Below are 17,024 nucleotides of genomic sequence, written 5' to 3'. Positions count from 1 at the left end.
TTCCTGCTGCATTTGCCAATCCGAATTGGGTACCCACCACTTCCGCAGCACCCGTACTTCCCCTATTCACTGGTTAATTTTACGTCACTGGATTTTTATTCGCTGTTTTTCACCGAAGATCTCTATAGATCTATTGTGGACCAAAGCAATTTATACGCTGGTCAATACATCGCCACTATTCCCCAGTCCTCCCTTGCCAGAGATTGGAAACCAATTACAGTTTCCGAATTTAAGATCTTTCTGGGCCTTTCCCTCCTCATGGGCATAACCATAAAGAGTGAGTTGCGGTCATACTGGTCCACTGACCCAATTCACCATATGCCCGTGTTCTCTGCCTCCATGGCCAGGGCACAATACGAGCAGATTTTGCGGTTCATGCACTTCAATGACAATGAACTCTGTCGTCCTCGTGGAGACCCTGGATACTATCGGCTCTACAAAATTCGGCCCCTCATAGACCACTTCAACCAACGTTTTGCAGACTTGTTTACTCCCCATCAAGTTGTCTGCGTTGATGAGTCCCTGATTAAATTTTCTGGCCGCTTGTCATTCAAACAGTACCTTCCCAGCAAGCGTGCCAGATACGGGGTCAAGATGTATAAGCTCTGTGACAGGGCCACAGGCTATACATGTAGATTTATGGTTTACGAGGGCAAAGATAGTCACGTAGAGCCGACAAACTGCCCTGACTACATAGGAAGCGCTGGCAAGATAGTGTGGAACTTGGTGTCACCCTTATTCGGAAAGGGGTACCACTTGTACGTGGACAATTATTATACGAGCTTGCCAATTTTTAGCCACCTTTTTGATCATCAGACTGGAGCATGTGGCACCGTGCGACCTAATCGCCGTGGCTTTCCCCAGCGGCTTGTAGATTCCCATCTTAGGCTGAGGGAGAGAGCCTGCTTGAAGTGTAATAACTTGCTTGCTATGAAGTGGAGGGACAATAAGAATGTTTTCATTCTTACCTCCCTTCATGCAGACACGACGGTCCAAATTACTACAGCGACTGGTGTTGTGGAGAAACCCCTCTGTGTCCACAAATATAACCAAAATATGGGAGGGGTGGACCTCAACGACCAGTTGTTGGCGCCATACCTAGTTGCCCATAAGGCCAGACACTGGTACAAAAAAGTGTCTGTTTATTTATTTCAATTGGCTTTGCTGAACGCTCATATGCTATACAGAGCTTCAGGACGGACTGAATCCTTCCTTAAATTCCAGGAAGAAATCATCAGAGCCCTTCTGTTTCCAGACGTGCTCCACTTCACCTTCCCCAACCAAATGCAATAAGTCGGCTTCATGAGAGGCATTTTCTTTAAGTCCTCCCGAGTACCCCTACCCAACGAGCCCCCCAAAAAGATGTCATGTCTGCAGCAAGCACGGATATAGGAGTGACATCTGCTATTATTGTCCTTTCTGTCCTGACAATCCTGGTCTTTGCATTGGTGAATGTTTTGAACGCTGCCATTCACTAGTTGAGTATTAGCGTAGGGTACAGCATTGCACAGGCTAGGACACATTTTCACAGGGTCTCCCAAGATGCCATCGCATTTTGAGAGACCCGAACCTGGAATCAGTTACAAAAGTTAAAGTTACTAAAAAAAGTGTGAAAAAAAATAAAATAAAAAAAAAATTAAAAAATAAAAACACAAAAAAATATAAAATAAAAAAACAAAAATAGTTGTCGTTTTATTGTTCTCTCTCTCTCTATTCTCTATCTATTGTTCTGCTCTTTTTTACTGTATTCTATTCTGCAATGTTTTATTGTTATTATGTTTTACCATGTTTGCTTTTCAGATATGCAATTTTTTTTATACTTTACTGTTTACTGTGTTTTGTTGGTAACCATTTTTTTGTTTTCAGGTACGCCATTCAGCTGCAGAGCGGATTTATTTATCTTGACAGCAACAGCGTTTGCTCCCACAATATATAAAGCCGTGACTCCAGCACTGTCGGAGGTGATTTCACGACCACAGTTACATACTTCAGCATATATGCCGAAGCGTGGTGGCAGCAGAGAGCGGAGGAGCGATTTGCTCCTAACTTTTGTGGGAGGATGCCCCCATGCTTCGGCATATATATACGGTGCATGTATGCCCATCATTAGAAGTGGGTGGATGAAGGGAGGTATTCTAATGGTGGGCATACCCACCGATCAATCTCTTTTTTTCGTTCAGCCCACAGGCTGCATGAAAAAAAAGTTTACAATATATGCCCAACAAGGACAAGCAACGTACTGGTATGTTGCTGGACTTTGAGTGGTTATACCAGAATGATGCCTGCAAGTTTAGGTATCATCTTGGTATCATTCTTTTCAGCCAGTGGTCGGCTTTCATGTAAAAGCAATCCTAGCGGTAATTAGCCTCTAGACTGCTTTTACAAGCAGTGGGAAGGAATCCCCCCTCCGTCTTCCATGTTTTTCTCTGGCTCTCCTGTCCCAACAGGGAACCTGAGAATGCAGCCAGTGATTCAGCCAGCTGACCATAGAGCTGATCAGAGACCAGAGTGGCTCCAAACATCTCTATGGCCTAAGAAACCAGAAGCTATGAGCATTTCATGACTTAGATTTCGCATGACTGACGGATACCGATGTCATTATTCCCCTAATACCAAACCACGTCCATTCCTACCCCAATAACTCAAACCACACCGAGCTTGGAGTATAAAAGGCCGTAGTGGCCTAATTTTTATTTAACAAATAATTTTATATAAAAATATAACATATAAAACATTATCAATCATAAATAGAAAAACATCAACAACAAACAACAACATCTGTTAAAACAACCTGTTTGATCATCAAGCGTTGGTCTGAGCAATATCTTAAAAAATCCTCCGTGTCCATAACAGGACTAGCACTGCGGTCCCATCAAATCTATCAAAAATAGGCCTCAAGCCGACAAGCTGGCTCAGAGACTAGCAATGACCGCAGTGCCCCATTATCACTTCCCGGTTAACCTCCGTTAACCGGGAACCACAATCCTGAGCCATAGCAACGCTAGGCTCCCAAAAAAGACTCTTACTTTTACCATCCACCTTCTTTTGCCCAGACCAACGCCCGCCACAGCACCCAAGAATAACACCTTAATCTTGGGTGCCCTTCCACACCCGAAGTGCTCTCTGTATGCCATCTTGTAGCCCCAAGGCCCACAAATCAATTCCAACCTCGTTCAAATGCACTCCATCCGCTCTTAAATACCGCCATGTCTCGAACTCGAGTTCCAAATGCCTAACCGCCAGCCCACCGTTATTTACTACAAACTTGCTAACTTCCCTATTTATTTTTTTACGTGCCCTGTTGACCCCCTCAACTGATCTCGCCATCCTCCAGGAAGTCCGGGCCACCATGTCTGACCAAACAATCCATTTTCGGAAAGGCTTCTCTCAACCGCAAAACATCCAAAACATCCAACTTGATGTCGCGCTTCAGGTCCACCATAGATCTAATACCCAGGTCATTACCGCCAGCATGTATTACCAATACATCCGGCGGCCTATCGCGCTGTGCATAACGATGCACCTCCGGCACCAATCTGCCCCACAACATGCCTGGGATCCCCAGCCACTTTATGCACGCTTCCCTCCTGCCAAAACCCAATTGCCTACCCTCGTGTCGGGCGTCCCCTCTCCGAGCCCCCCACGCCACATAGGAATGACCCATGATCCAGACCATCCCAGGCAGCGAATCTGAAATAGACAAAAACACAGGAAACCATACTATAACCAACAACCCTATTAAGACTTACCGAACCATACCCATATCTCTATTACACCACAAATAATTAACCTACAAACTAACCACCAAATTGGGCCGCACATAAGATTGAAACCTCTTGGATTCCCATCTACCAATCTTTTTTACCATCTCCTCCCCCAATCCATTCCTGGCTGCTTCCGTGGCTGCTCCTATCCTGAAGGAATGTGACGAGAAATCCTTCTCGGTCAGTCCTAAACCCCGGATACATTTTGCAAAAACTGCCCCAAATTGGAATCTGGATAAACATTCACCACCTGAATGTACCAAAAGGGGACCCATTCCCGCCGGGCGCAAACTCAAAAACTCCCGCACTGTCCCAACTGGGCACAACACCGAACCCACAACCGGATACACCCTAACGATTCTGCCCCTTCCCAGTTGATCGGTCTTTGATTTTCTCAAATACAACTGCAAGGCTTCCGCCTCACACTTCACATCCTGATAATTCAGCCCTCCCTGTACCTTCTTGGAAGGGCTAACCAACTCCCCTATTCTAAAGGCCCCAAAAAACGCTAATAAAAAGGCTACCTTGAACAACAGCACTTCATAACCTGAAGAGCACACCCTCTCCAGTTGTGCTATAACACCCTGCAAAATCTCGAATGTCACCGGCCTTCTCACATCCTTCTTAACCCCAGCCTTTCTGTAACCCTTCATTGCCTGCCGGACCCAGAAGTCTTTCGTAAAATCCATCTGACCCTGCAACTTAAACAGAAAGGCCAACCCAGATACATTCTTATTCACTACATCTGCAGACACACCCTCCTCCATCTTCCTGGCAATGTAGTATATCAAGAGCAACCGCACCTCTCCACCCACCGGCTCCTCCCCGATTTCATTCACAAAATCCATCCATTCCTGCCATACCCTGGTGTAAGCCGCCCACGTAGACCCACTTACCGAGTTCTTTATCCATCCGGCGATGAGGCCAATGCTATCCCCCACAGCCAGTCGGGACAAGGAACCCCGTGTTGCTCCGCCTCCGGCGCCAACTCCCGGAACCTTTCCCACTGGAAGCGAGACAACGCATCAGCTATAACATTTTCCACCCCTGGTAAATGGACCGCATGAATGAAAACATTCAGTTGCAAACAACGTAGTACCAGATGTTGTAATAGCCTAATCACTGGCGGAGATGATGCCGTGTTCCTATTAATTACCTGTACCACACCTAGGTTGTCCCCGTGGAAACGCACCTTCAGGTCCCTGAATGATGCTCCCCATAACTCCACCGCCAGCACCACCGGAAACAACTCCAGCAGCACCAGGTTTTTTGTAAATCCTGCTTCCAACCACGACTGAGGCCAAGGCCCAGCACTCCATTGTCCCTGAAAAAATGCCCCAAAACCGGTTGAACCTGCGGCATCAGTGAACAGTTCCAAGTCAAAATTGCTGACCGGACCAGCCATCCAGAAAGCCCTCCCGTTAAAAGCTTCCAAAAAGGTGTGCCACACCTTTAAGTCCGCTCTATGTGTTTCTTTTAATCGAACGAAATGCCTTGGCGATTTTACGCCGCTCGTGCTGGCCGACAACCTGCGACAGAAGACCCTCCCCATTGGTAATATGCGGCATGCAAAATTAAGCTTACCCAATACCGATTGTAGCGTCTTCAGTCGCACTTTCCGCAAACCCATGAGCCCCGCAATTTCCCTCTTCAGGTCCTCCAGTTTATCGCCCGGCAACCGGCATTCCATTGCTTCCGTGTCTAGCACAATGCCCAAGAACGTGATGACCGTACTCGGTCCCTCCGTTTTGTCAGCCGCCAATGGAATGCCGAATTTGTCTGCGATATGTTCCAGCGTAGCCAAAAGCACCGCGCAGATCCTTGAATCAGCTGGGCCCATGCAGAGAAAGTCATCCAGATAATGAATTATAGAATTCACACCTGACACCTCCCTAACTACCCATTCCACAAACGAGCTGAACTGCTCAAATATCGCGCACGATATAGAGCAGCCCATTGGTAAGCATTGGTCGACATAAAATTCGTTGTTCCAATGACATCCCAACAACCGAAAGCTGTCCGGGTGTACTGGCAGCAGTCGGAAAGCTGATTCCACATCTGCCTTTGCCATGAGAGCCCCCTTTCCATACCGTCGCACCCATCCCACTGCCGCATCAAATGATGTATAGGTCACGGAACACTCACCCTGGTCTATCGCATCATTGACCGACCCCCTTTTGGGAAAGATAAATGATGGATTAGCCTGAATTTTCCTGGCTCCTTCTTTGGGACCACACCCAGCGGTGACACCACCAAATTATCCAACGGCGACACCGAAAAAGGACCTCCCATCCGACCCAATGCAACCTCCTTCCTTAGTTTCTCAGAAACTACCTCCGGGTGTTGCATGGCTGACTTTAAATTAGGCGACACAGGCGGGATAACCGACAGATTGCACGGTATCCTAAATCCCACTGAGAAACCTTCATCCAACAATTGCGCTGCTTTCTTGTCTGGGTACCTACCTAGAAACGGCCGCATCTTTTCCACTCTCACCGGGGTCCTCCCTTTTGTTTGCAGTTTCTCCTTGCCTACCCTTTCCTTGTTTGAAACACCTTGACCCCGGGTGGGATCCCCCACATCCTGAACACTCATGCTTGTACTTACATGAGGTTCCGAACCTGCAGGTCCCGGCGTTGTATTGCCAACAAACCCCCTTTTTGTTTCCGACCGTATGTCCCTGGGTGGAAGGTCCACCGGTCCCTCCTGGAAAAAACTGGTTGGGGGCCCTCGTCGTCGTCGTCATCAATCTCATCCATAGGCTGATGTCCTTGTGATCCCAACGGAGCGCCGGTCTGATTGCCCTCCGTTGACGGAACTGTTCATCGTACCTCAGCCACGCCGTGCCCCCATAAACCCTGTACGCCTCTCCGATAGCATCTTGATAGCAAAATAGAGCTGAGCAATGCTCCGGGTGCTTCTCCCCTATCACACTTGCCATAATCGCAAAAGCCTGCAACCAGTTTGCAAATGTTCTAGGGATCAGCCTGTACCTCCTCTTCTCCTCGTCCTCCTTCTTTGAATCATCAGGTTTCACCCTATCCAGATTAAATTTCTCTAACGGCAGTAGGGAAAATATCTCAACATATTCACCCTTCCACAGTTTTTCCCGCACTTCTTGCTTCAGGTGCGCGCCCAACGGTCCCTCATAGCATACATACACCTCGCACCTGGCTGCATCATCCAATCTGGTTATATCCTGCCTACTTGTGGTCTCAGCTGTCTTGTCCGTCCCCTGCGCCCCTGTACTCCCGGGCGTTACCGGTGCAGGCGTGGCCACCGCCGCCGTGACCGAAGGCCCCGCCGTTGTCCCTCCCGTGAGTGCCACCGCCCCGGTGCCTCCTGCCGGCGGCGCCCACGCTGTTGCAGGGCCCGAGGGAACCGTCCCTGCTCCTTCAAAGCGCTGCAGGAGCTCCCTAATGCCTGCTAAAAACCCCCCCAATGCTGTAGCCCCCCCACTGCCTGACACCCCCGACCCACTGCTGCCCCCGCCCCCCACTGAAACCCCCGTCCTCCCCACTCTGGCCTGACTGGAATTAAGGGATAAAACATTGGACTCACCAGGCTGCACAGGCGTAGCCTCATCAGCCGGAACAGGGATCTCCACCGCTGCCGTTCGCTTTTGCTGGGGTACCGATTCTTCCTCCGACCCGGACCATCCACCTGTTCGATCGCCGCTTCTCTCTTCTTCTTCCTCTGACGAAGGCCCGCCCGGCCTGGCCGCCGGGGTTGCCGCCGTGACTGTGGCAGTACGCCCCCGCCTCCGCGTGTCACATCCGCCCGCTGACTTGCAGGTTGCCTTGCCCGGACCGGTGTGCCTGACCTCAGTCCTGCCGCCTGGTACATGTGGTGCCCCGCTGGGCCGACCCCTCTCGATCCTCCTGTGTGCCCTTGCCGTGGAACCGGACGGCCCAGGGCTTGCTGCACGTGTCCTCTCCCTTGATGCTGGCTGACTCCTGCAGGGGGCGGGGCTCACGCTCCTCACTCTGCCCGCTCTGCTGGGCCGCGCCGCCGCTTCCATCCCTTCCAGACAATCGCTCCGCCGGGTCCCGTCGGCGTTCGCTCTGCCGCCATCCGCTCCGGCCATTCTCTTTGGCGGTGGGCCCACCGCGAGACCCGAAGGAGTCCCGGGTTGCCGCTGTCCAGAAACCCGCTGGTTGGGGGAGAACCGCTCGGGCGGCCGGGACCGCCGCGTTCTGGCGCCGCTAGACCTACCCAGCGCCTCAGGCTGACTGGTCTGCAAAGCCGCAGCTATGGTCTCTTGCAGCCATGCTGCCCCACAAACCACGGCCTCCTTCCTGAGCTGCTCCATAAGTCCGTCCAGCTCCATCTTCAATGAACTTTCTCCAACCACTGTTACTCCCCCTTGGGCGGGGTTAACCTATAAAGCCCTGTTTGATACCTCCCCCTCGGTTACTTTTTTGTACCCACCCCTTAAACTATTAACTCCCCTGTTCCCACAGTCATGTATGCCCTCCGCTATGCATTACATGCTGTTGCTACGGGCTTCTCTGGATGTAAACAGCGCCATTGGGAAATTGGGAAAGCATTTTATCACACCGATCTTGGTGTGGTCAGATGCTTTGAGGGCAGAGGAGAAATCTAGGGTCTAATAGACCCCAATTTTTTCAAAAAAGAGTACCTGTCACTACCTATTGCTATCATAGGGGATATTTACATTCCCTGAAATAACAATAAAAATGATTAAAAAAAAATAAAAATTAAAGGAACCGTTTAAAAATAAGATAAAAAAGCAAAAAAAAAAAAAAAAAGCACCCCTGTCCGCCCCTGCTCTCGCGCTAAGGCGAACGCAAGTGTCGGTCTGGTGTCAAATGTAAACAGCAATTGCACCATGCATGTGAGGTGTCACCGCGAACGTCAGATTGAGGGCAGTAATTTTAGCAGTAGACCTCCTCTGTAAATCTAAAGGGGTAACCTGTAAAGGCTTTTAAAGGCTTTTAAAAATTTATTTAGTTTGTTGCCACTGCACGTTTGTGCGCAATTTTAAAGCATGTCATGTTTGGTATCCATGTACTCGGCCTAAGATCATCTTTTTTATTTCATCAAACATTTGGGCAATATAGTGTGCTTTAGTGCATTAAAATTTTAAAAAGTGTGTTTTTTCCCAAAAAAATGCATTTGAAAAATCGCTGCGCAAATACTGTGTGAAAAAAAAAAATGAAACACCCACCATTTTAATCTGGAGGGCATTTGCTTTAAAAATATATATAATGTTTGGGGGTGCAAAGTAATTTTCTTGCAAAAAAAAAAAATTTTTCATGTCAGTGTCAGAAAGGGCTTTGTCTTCAAGTGCTTAGAAGAGTGGGTAATGTGTGACATAAGCTTCTAAATGTACATAAAATGCCAGGACAGTTCAAACCCCCCAAGTGACCCCATTTTGGAAAGTAGACACCCCAAGCTATTTGCTGAGAGGCATGTCGAGTCCATGGAATATTTTATATTGTGACACAAGTTGCGGGAAAAAGACAAATTTTTTTTTTTTTGCACAAAATTGTCACTAAATGATATATTGCTCAAACATGCCATGGGAATATGTGACATTACACCCCAAAATAAATTCTGTTGCTTCTCCTGAGTACGGGGATACCACATGTGTGAGACTTTTTGGGAGCCTAGCCGCGTACGGGACCCCGAAAACCAAGCACCGCCTTCAGGCTTTCTAAGAGCATAAATTTTTGATTTCACTCTTCACTGCCTATCACAGTTTCGGAGGCCATGGAATGCCCAGGTGGCACAAACCCCTCCCCCCAAATGACCCCATTTTGGAAAGTAGACACCCCAAGCTATTTGCTGAGAGGTATAGTGAGTATTTTGCAGACCTTGCTTTTTGTCACAAAGTTTTGAAAATTGAAAAAAGAAAAAAAAAATGTTTTTCTTGTCTTTCTTCATTTTCAAAAACAAATGAGATCTGCAAAATACTCACCATGCCTCTCAGCAAATAGCTTGGGGTGTCTACTTTCCAAAATGGGGTCATTTGTGGGGGTTTTGTACTGCCCTGCCATTTTAGCACCTCAAGAAATGACATAGGCAGTCATAAATAAAAGGCTGTGTAAATTCCAGAAAATGTACCCTAGTTTGTAGGCGCTATAACTTTTGCGCAAACCAATAAATATACACTTATTGACATTTTTTTTACCAAAGACATGTGGCCGAATACATTTTGGCCTAAATGTATGACTAAAATTGAGTTTATTGGATTTTTTTTATAACAAAAATTAGAAAATATCATTTTTTTTCAAAATTTTTGGTCTTTTTCCGCTTATAGCGCAAAAAATAAAAACGGCAGAGGGTGATCAAATACCATCAAAAGAAAGCTCTATTTGTGGGAAGAAAAGGACGCAAATTTCATTTGGGTAACAGCATTGCATGACCGCGCAATTAGCAGTTAAAGCGACACAGTGCCAAATTGTAAAAAGTGATCTGGTCAGGAAGGGGGTAAATCCTTCCGGGGCTGAAGTGGTTAAAATTACAATAAACATTTACAAAAATCACGTATTATTTCTTTTGACGTGTATAACCACTTCTTTCCCTACATGTTTCACTCAAAGGAGATTCTTCAGGAGCTTTTGAAAGTGTGGCATGAAGTAATGTATACTATAAGAAAAACAACAATTGTAAATGATTACGAAAAATGAATAAATTTGCATGACATGTCAATAGGACATGCCTATGTATATTTAATAGAAAAATATTCATACATTATACAAAATACATTTTATACAAAATAATGATGAACTGAAGATGAATGCCTACAGGATGCTTGTGTTTAACCACTTCCCTACCCGCCCATAGTCATATGACATCCACAGATGGGATCTCCCATCCTGGGTGGACGTCATATGACGTCCTGGGATTCCCAGCCATCTAGGGGGCACGCGCGCGCCGCCAGGAGCGCGCGCGCACGCCCGCCGCGTTCCTCGGGACCCGGTGCGTGTGCCCGGCGGCCGCGATGTCCACCGGGCACCCGTGATTGCCCGTTAACCGGGCCGGCATGTGGATCTCTGTGTGTAAACACACAGATCCACAGCCTGTCAGCTCAGAGGAGAGCGATCTGTGTTCCCAGAACGGAGGAACACTGATCGGTCTCCTCCCCTAGTGCGTCCCCTCCCCCTTCAGTTAGAATCATTCCCTAGGAAACATATTAACCCCTCCCCGCCCCCTAGTGGTTAACCCCTTCACTGCCTGTCACATTTACACAGTAATCAATGCAATTTTATAGCATTGATCGCTGTATAAATATGATTGGTCCCAAAATGTGTCAAAAGTGTCCGATGTGTCCGCCATAATGTCGCAGTCACCAAAAAAAATCACGATCGCCGCTAAAAAAATAAAAAAATATATATATTTTTTTAAAAATGCCATAAATCTATCCCGTATTTTGTAGACGTTATAACTTTTGCGCAAACCAATCAATATACGCTTATTGTGATTTTTTTTACCAAAAATATGTAGAAGAATACGTATCGGCCAAAACTGAGGAAAAAATTTGTTTTTAAAAAAAAAATTGGGATATTTATTATAGCAAAAAGTAAAAAATATTGTGTTTTTTTCAAAATTGTCGCTCTTCTTTTGTTTATAGCGCAAAAAATAAAAACCGCAGAGGCGATCAAATACCACCAAAAAAAAGCTCTATTTGTGGTGAAAAAAGGACGTCAATTTTTTTTGGGTACAACGTCGCACGACCGGCGCAATTGACGTTTAAAGTGCGACAGCGCTGAAAACTAAAAATTGGCCTGGGAAGGAAAGGGGTGAAATTGCCCGGTATTGAACCGGTTAAGAAGTATTCATTTTTGATTCCTAAACTGAAGCCAGGATTTACAAAATGAGAAGACCTTTGATAACCAGAGAGAAGATAAAATATCAACATGTTGGATATGGTTCAAAATAATAATACTAAAGAGTATAGGGTAGTGAGTAGGGCAAAAACATTTACCTCAATTCTAGATAATGAAAATAATAGAACCAATTTGATCTTCCAACCTTAAAATGAGGGGATGATCTGATGATTCGGACAGTAAACAGGAGGATCGAGAATGGTGAATGCCGCCCCTTATTTTTATCCCCATATCACACAGAGACGCACCCGGGGCACGCTTGCTGTTGGGTTCTACTGTTAAGGAAATAACCTGTATTATCCTATAAATAAGAAAAAAATGGAATTAATTTATTATGTTGTTGGTAATTCCTATATAGATTTAGTGTTTCTAATCGTTGTGGGCGATTAACCAAGGGCTCAGTTTGAAAGAGGGGACAGTAAAGGCAGAGCCCATGAAGATCAGATGAGTTCCAAAGAGTACTTACTAGTGTAGAGGAGGTCCCAAAACGAATGGCTGAAGGAGGAAGAAGGCGGCAGGATGGAGAGAGACATAAATGGTGTCATTTGTACACCTTACTCTGATAGGGAAACTTTACATGAGAGAGAGAGAGAGAGAGAGAGAGAGAGAGAGAGAGAGAGAGTGAGAGAGAGAGAGAGAGAGAGAGAGAGCGAGAGAGAGACAGAGAGAGAGAGAGAGAGAGAGAGAGAGAGAGAGAGAGAGAGGCTTCGCTGTCTCCCCCCTTCTCCCTCCTTCAGCCATTCTTTTTGGGACCTCCTCTACACTAGTAAGTACTCTTTGGAACTTATACTTGTGTTTAGCCTTTCATTGTGGGGACTGAATTTCCTTGGTGTTCAGAAGTGTTGCCAACCTACCAGATTGAAATTTACTGACACAACAGCCACAATTTACTGGCACAGTCAAATTTTTACTGGCATATCCAAAAGTTACAAAATGACAGTTTTAAGTTTCAGTATTTAGGCTACAAACAAGTAGAATATGTAATTAGCAAAGTGATTTAAGGTAGATATTAAGGCAAAAACATTTCTTATTTTATTTTCAATATAGTAAGTAGCTCAGAGACAGGAATCGAGAGGGCAAGAAATTAGAATGGGCGGCACACACACATGAAATTGACTCTCAAAATGACACTGACAGCAATGTGCAGCATCACAGATGATGATGGCACCTCACCAACATGTCACGCAGTGGCGTCGCTAGGGGGGTGCAGGCCGCACCCGGGTGACACCCGCCAGAGGGGTGATGCACGGCACTGGATTAAGAGAGGCGCCATGGCTCTCTCCTCTTCCTCCTTCCCCTGTGCACTCCGGTATCTCTGCTGTGGCTCCTTAGCTCAGAGAGGGAGGAGGAGAAAAAATGGTGAGGCAGAGGCAGACCGCTCTTCAGTCCCATAGCCCAGTGCCCCTGGCACCCACATGTTCCCCTGTGAACCGGCACAGCCTATTATTGTGAGCGACAGGCAGGCAAGGAGAGGTGCTGGCTGCCTATCACAATTACACTCCTCAGAGCCGACAGACCCTAGATGGAGGGACATTTGTGTGGACAGAGCCACGCTGATCTGAGGTCTGTAAATGTAGGGAGGGGAGATATACAGGGGGGTTACATTAGGGGGATTACACAGGCGGGTTACATTAGGGGGATTACACAGGGTGGGATACATTAGGGGATTACATGGGGGGAAGGTTACATTAGGGGAATTTCACAGCGGGTTACATTAGGGGGATTACATTTCAAAGAAGTGCATTCCAGCACCAGGGTGGCTCCCGGGGGTATAATACAACTGCCAGGAGCACCCTAGGACCTAAGCCTCCAGGGAACCAGGGGGAACCCTGTGAGGTTCACTGTTGGTCTTGCCATGAACTGGGTCATCTGGCGGCTCAGTGCCCAAGTTGGGAAGAATCAACGGAGTGCAACATGGGTCGCAGTCGCTCCATGTATGCCATGTATGCCCATGTATGGAGTGTGTGGTGCTGGTCAATGGATAGGAGGTGGTAGCGCTCCTTGACTCTGGGAGTATCCTCACCCTGCTCTGATCGGACGGGTTGCCAAGAAAGCCGGTACCAAGGGAACAGGTCGGGGTCACCTGTGTGCATGATGATGTTAAAAACTATCCGGTGGCCTGTGTGATCCTGTGTACACCAGCAGAATGGCTACACTAAAAGTTGGGGTGGTCCCGGGATTACCTCATGACTTACTAATCGGGTGAGACTGCCCCATGTTTTGGGATTTGTATGAGTAAAAGCTCAAAGTTTCGGGAGTTTCCCCCAAAAAGCAAGATCCCACAGAGGTGGTAAATAATACTGTGTTGCAGGAGGTTGTTACTAAGGATCAGTACCAGGTTGCTGAACCTGCAGGAAGTGAGCCGGTCCCCTGCAGGTGTTTGCGGGATTGGAAGCGGAAAGTACCTCCTCTGAGCCAGATATGTCAGATCTCTGGGGCTCCTGGGAAGATTTCCTTAGTGCTCAGATAAGGGACCCCACTTTGATCCCCGCCAGGGAACAGGCCACAGTCTTAAACGGTGAACCACAGCACCCTGGGCGGATGTGCAGTTCCCCCATTTTGCTGTGATTCATGGATGTGCAGTTCCCCCATTTTGCTGTGATTCATGGATGTGCAGTTCCCCCATTTTGCTGTGATTCATGACCTGTACTGAGTAACTAAAGTCGATAAAGAAGTGTTGGAACAACTGGTGGTACCTAAACCTTTTAGGTCTAGAGTGTTACATTTGGCTCATAGTCATGTACTTGGGGATCACCTTGCAGGGGCTAAAACTCAGGAACGGGTTTTACAGCATTTTTTGGCCTGGTGTATATCGGGAAATTAAGGACTACTGTGAGTCCTGCCCTACCTGTCAAAGAACCGCTCCAACACCCCATTTTCACAGTCCCGCTGGTACTGCTTCCAATTATTGAGGTTCCCTTTGATCGCATAGCCATGGACTTGGTGGCCCCTTACTCAAGTCAGCTAGGGGACACCAATACATTTTAGTTGTCCTTGACTATGCCACCAGGTATCTGGAAGCAGTCCCTTTAAGAAATTGCTCATCTAAGGTCATCGCACGGGAGATGTTTCAGATGTTCATGAGAACAGGGCTCCTTCCCCGAGATCTTGACAGACCAAGGTACCCTGTTCATGTCAAAAGTGAGGAAGGAACTCTGTAAAGTGTTTATCACCCACAAACTGATGGGTTAGTGGAGCGGTTCAACAAAACCTTAAAGGGAATGCTAAAGAAAGCAGATGAATAGGATGGTCCGGATTGGGATTGCTTGTTGCCTCACTTGTCATTTGCCAAAAGAGAGGTACCCCAGGCCTCCATGAAATTCTCCCCTTTGAGACAGTTTATGGGAGACACCCCCGTGGACTACTGGACATAAGGAAGGAGGCATGAAACAAGAAGCTTCCCCGTATTGGAGTGTGGTAGAACACGTCTCTCAAATGCAGGAATAACAAAAGTTACGCCCATAATACAGGAACACTTGCAGGCTGCGCAAAATGCCCAGAGTCATGTATACAACTGATCTGCCAAAGTTAGAGAGTTTAAACCTGGGGATCAGGTGCTGGTGTTAGTGCCTACCGTGGAGAGTAAGTTACTCACCAAGTGACAAAGAACCCTTTGAGATAGTTGAGAGGGTGGGCAAGGTCAACTATAAAGTCCATCAGCCCACCAAACAAAAACCCTACCAGATTTACCGCATCAACTTGATCAAACCATGGAAAGATGGACAGGTTTTGATAGTCAGTCTGAAGGTCCCGGAAGATCCTGACACTCAGATTAAGAAGGTAGGGATTGCAGAGGCTCTCTCCCCTTCTCAAAAACAGGAGTCCTGGGAGTTTTTGCAGAGGAATCGAGACATTTTTTCAAATCTGCCGGGCCTAACTTCGGGAATTGAACATAATGTCATAACAGACCCTGGCATTTGAGTAAACCTCAAACCCTACCGCATACCCAAAGCTTGCTGGAATATTGTCTTGGCCAATTTTAAAGCCTCGTACACATGATCGGATTGTTGGCCAACAAAACCGTGGACTTTTGTCTGAATGGCGTTGGTCCAAACTTGTCTTGCATACAAACGGCAAGGAATTGTCGGCCAACAAATATGAACGTAGTGACGTACTACGTTGTTTTTCAACTCTTAAGCGCCACCATTTGGGCTCCTTCTGCTAATTTTGTGTTAGTAGAAGTTTGGTGAGTGTTGATTCATGCTTTTCATTTCAGCCCTTTTCATTTTGCGCTTTTCAGTTTGTTTCTGAATGGCCGTTCGTCAACCAGACATATTACGGAATCGGAGGAGATAACGTGTTATTTATTATTAGCCTTGGAGTTATTGCTTTGACATTATTTTTTTGGCAGAATAATGATTTGATTTGGTATATTTTCTATATTTTTGGATGCATAAAATGAACTTTTTCTATTGGCAGATAGCATGTCTAATTTTATTTGTTTTCTTTTTTTAATGCACAATAAAAAAAGTGGAGAATAATACTTTGTGTTTTACTTCAAATGACAGTTTGGGAGTAGACAGTTACATTTAAAAAATACAATGTAATATTGACAAGGGACACCAACATAGTTGTATCTTTGATCCTAAAAACTACGGGATAATGGTGCTGCGGTAACTTGCCCAAATTAAAAAAAAAAGCATAATAATATTATTCTTGATATCACTAGAAAAAAAAGCATAATAATATTATTCTTGATATCACTAGAAAATAAGCCTTTGAAAATGTGTTTGCAATAACTCCATCAGTATCACCAGCAAAGCAGCTTCATTATTATCCCATTAAAGAAGAGAATTGTGTGTTGCATTTCCAGATTTCATAATTTGCCACGTCACAAATGTTAATTCTCCATTACGAACGCTAGTTTACAAGACCAACTGCTTCCGGCTCGTCCTTGCTTCCGAGCATGTGTGTTTGTACTTTGGACTTTTGTCCCACGGACTTGTGTACACACGCTCAGAAAATCCGACAACAGACATTTGTCAGCTTAAAATTTTAAAACCTGCGATCCAGCATTTGTCCTCGGAAAATCCAACAACAATTGTCAGATGGCGCATACACATGGTCGGATTTTCCGGCAACAGCCTGTCATCACACATTTCCCGTCGGAAAATCTGATCGTGTTTATGAGGATTAAGAGTATGTTGGACCTTGGGATCATTGAGAAGTAGCTGGTCCAGCCCTATAGTCCTATGAAGCCTCCAAGCCAGACGCGTATCCCATGCCCCCGGTGGATGAGTTAATCGAGAGATTAGGACCGGCCCGGTACATCACCACTCTTGTCTAGACCAAGGGATACTGGCAGATCCCGCTTTCCCCAGAGGCTAAAGAAAAAAAATGCATATGCCAAACCAGAGGGGATATGGCAATATGCCCGAATGCCATTTGGGTTATATGGGGCCCC

The sequence above is a fragment of the Aquarana catesbeiana genome, linkage group LG13, assembly GCF_042186555.1.
Source record: "Aquarana catesbeiana isolate 2022-GZ linkage group LG13, ASM4218655v1, whole genome shotgun sequence".
NCBI classification, from domain to species: domain Eukaryota; kingdom Metazoa; phylum Chordata; class Amphibia; order Anura; family Ranidae; genus Aquarana; species Aquarana catesbeiana.
This window is presented reverse-complemented; position numbering follows the sequence as displayed.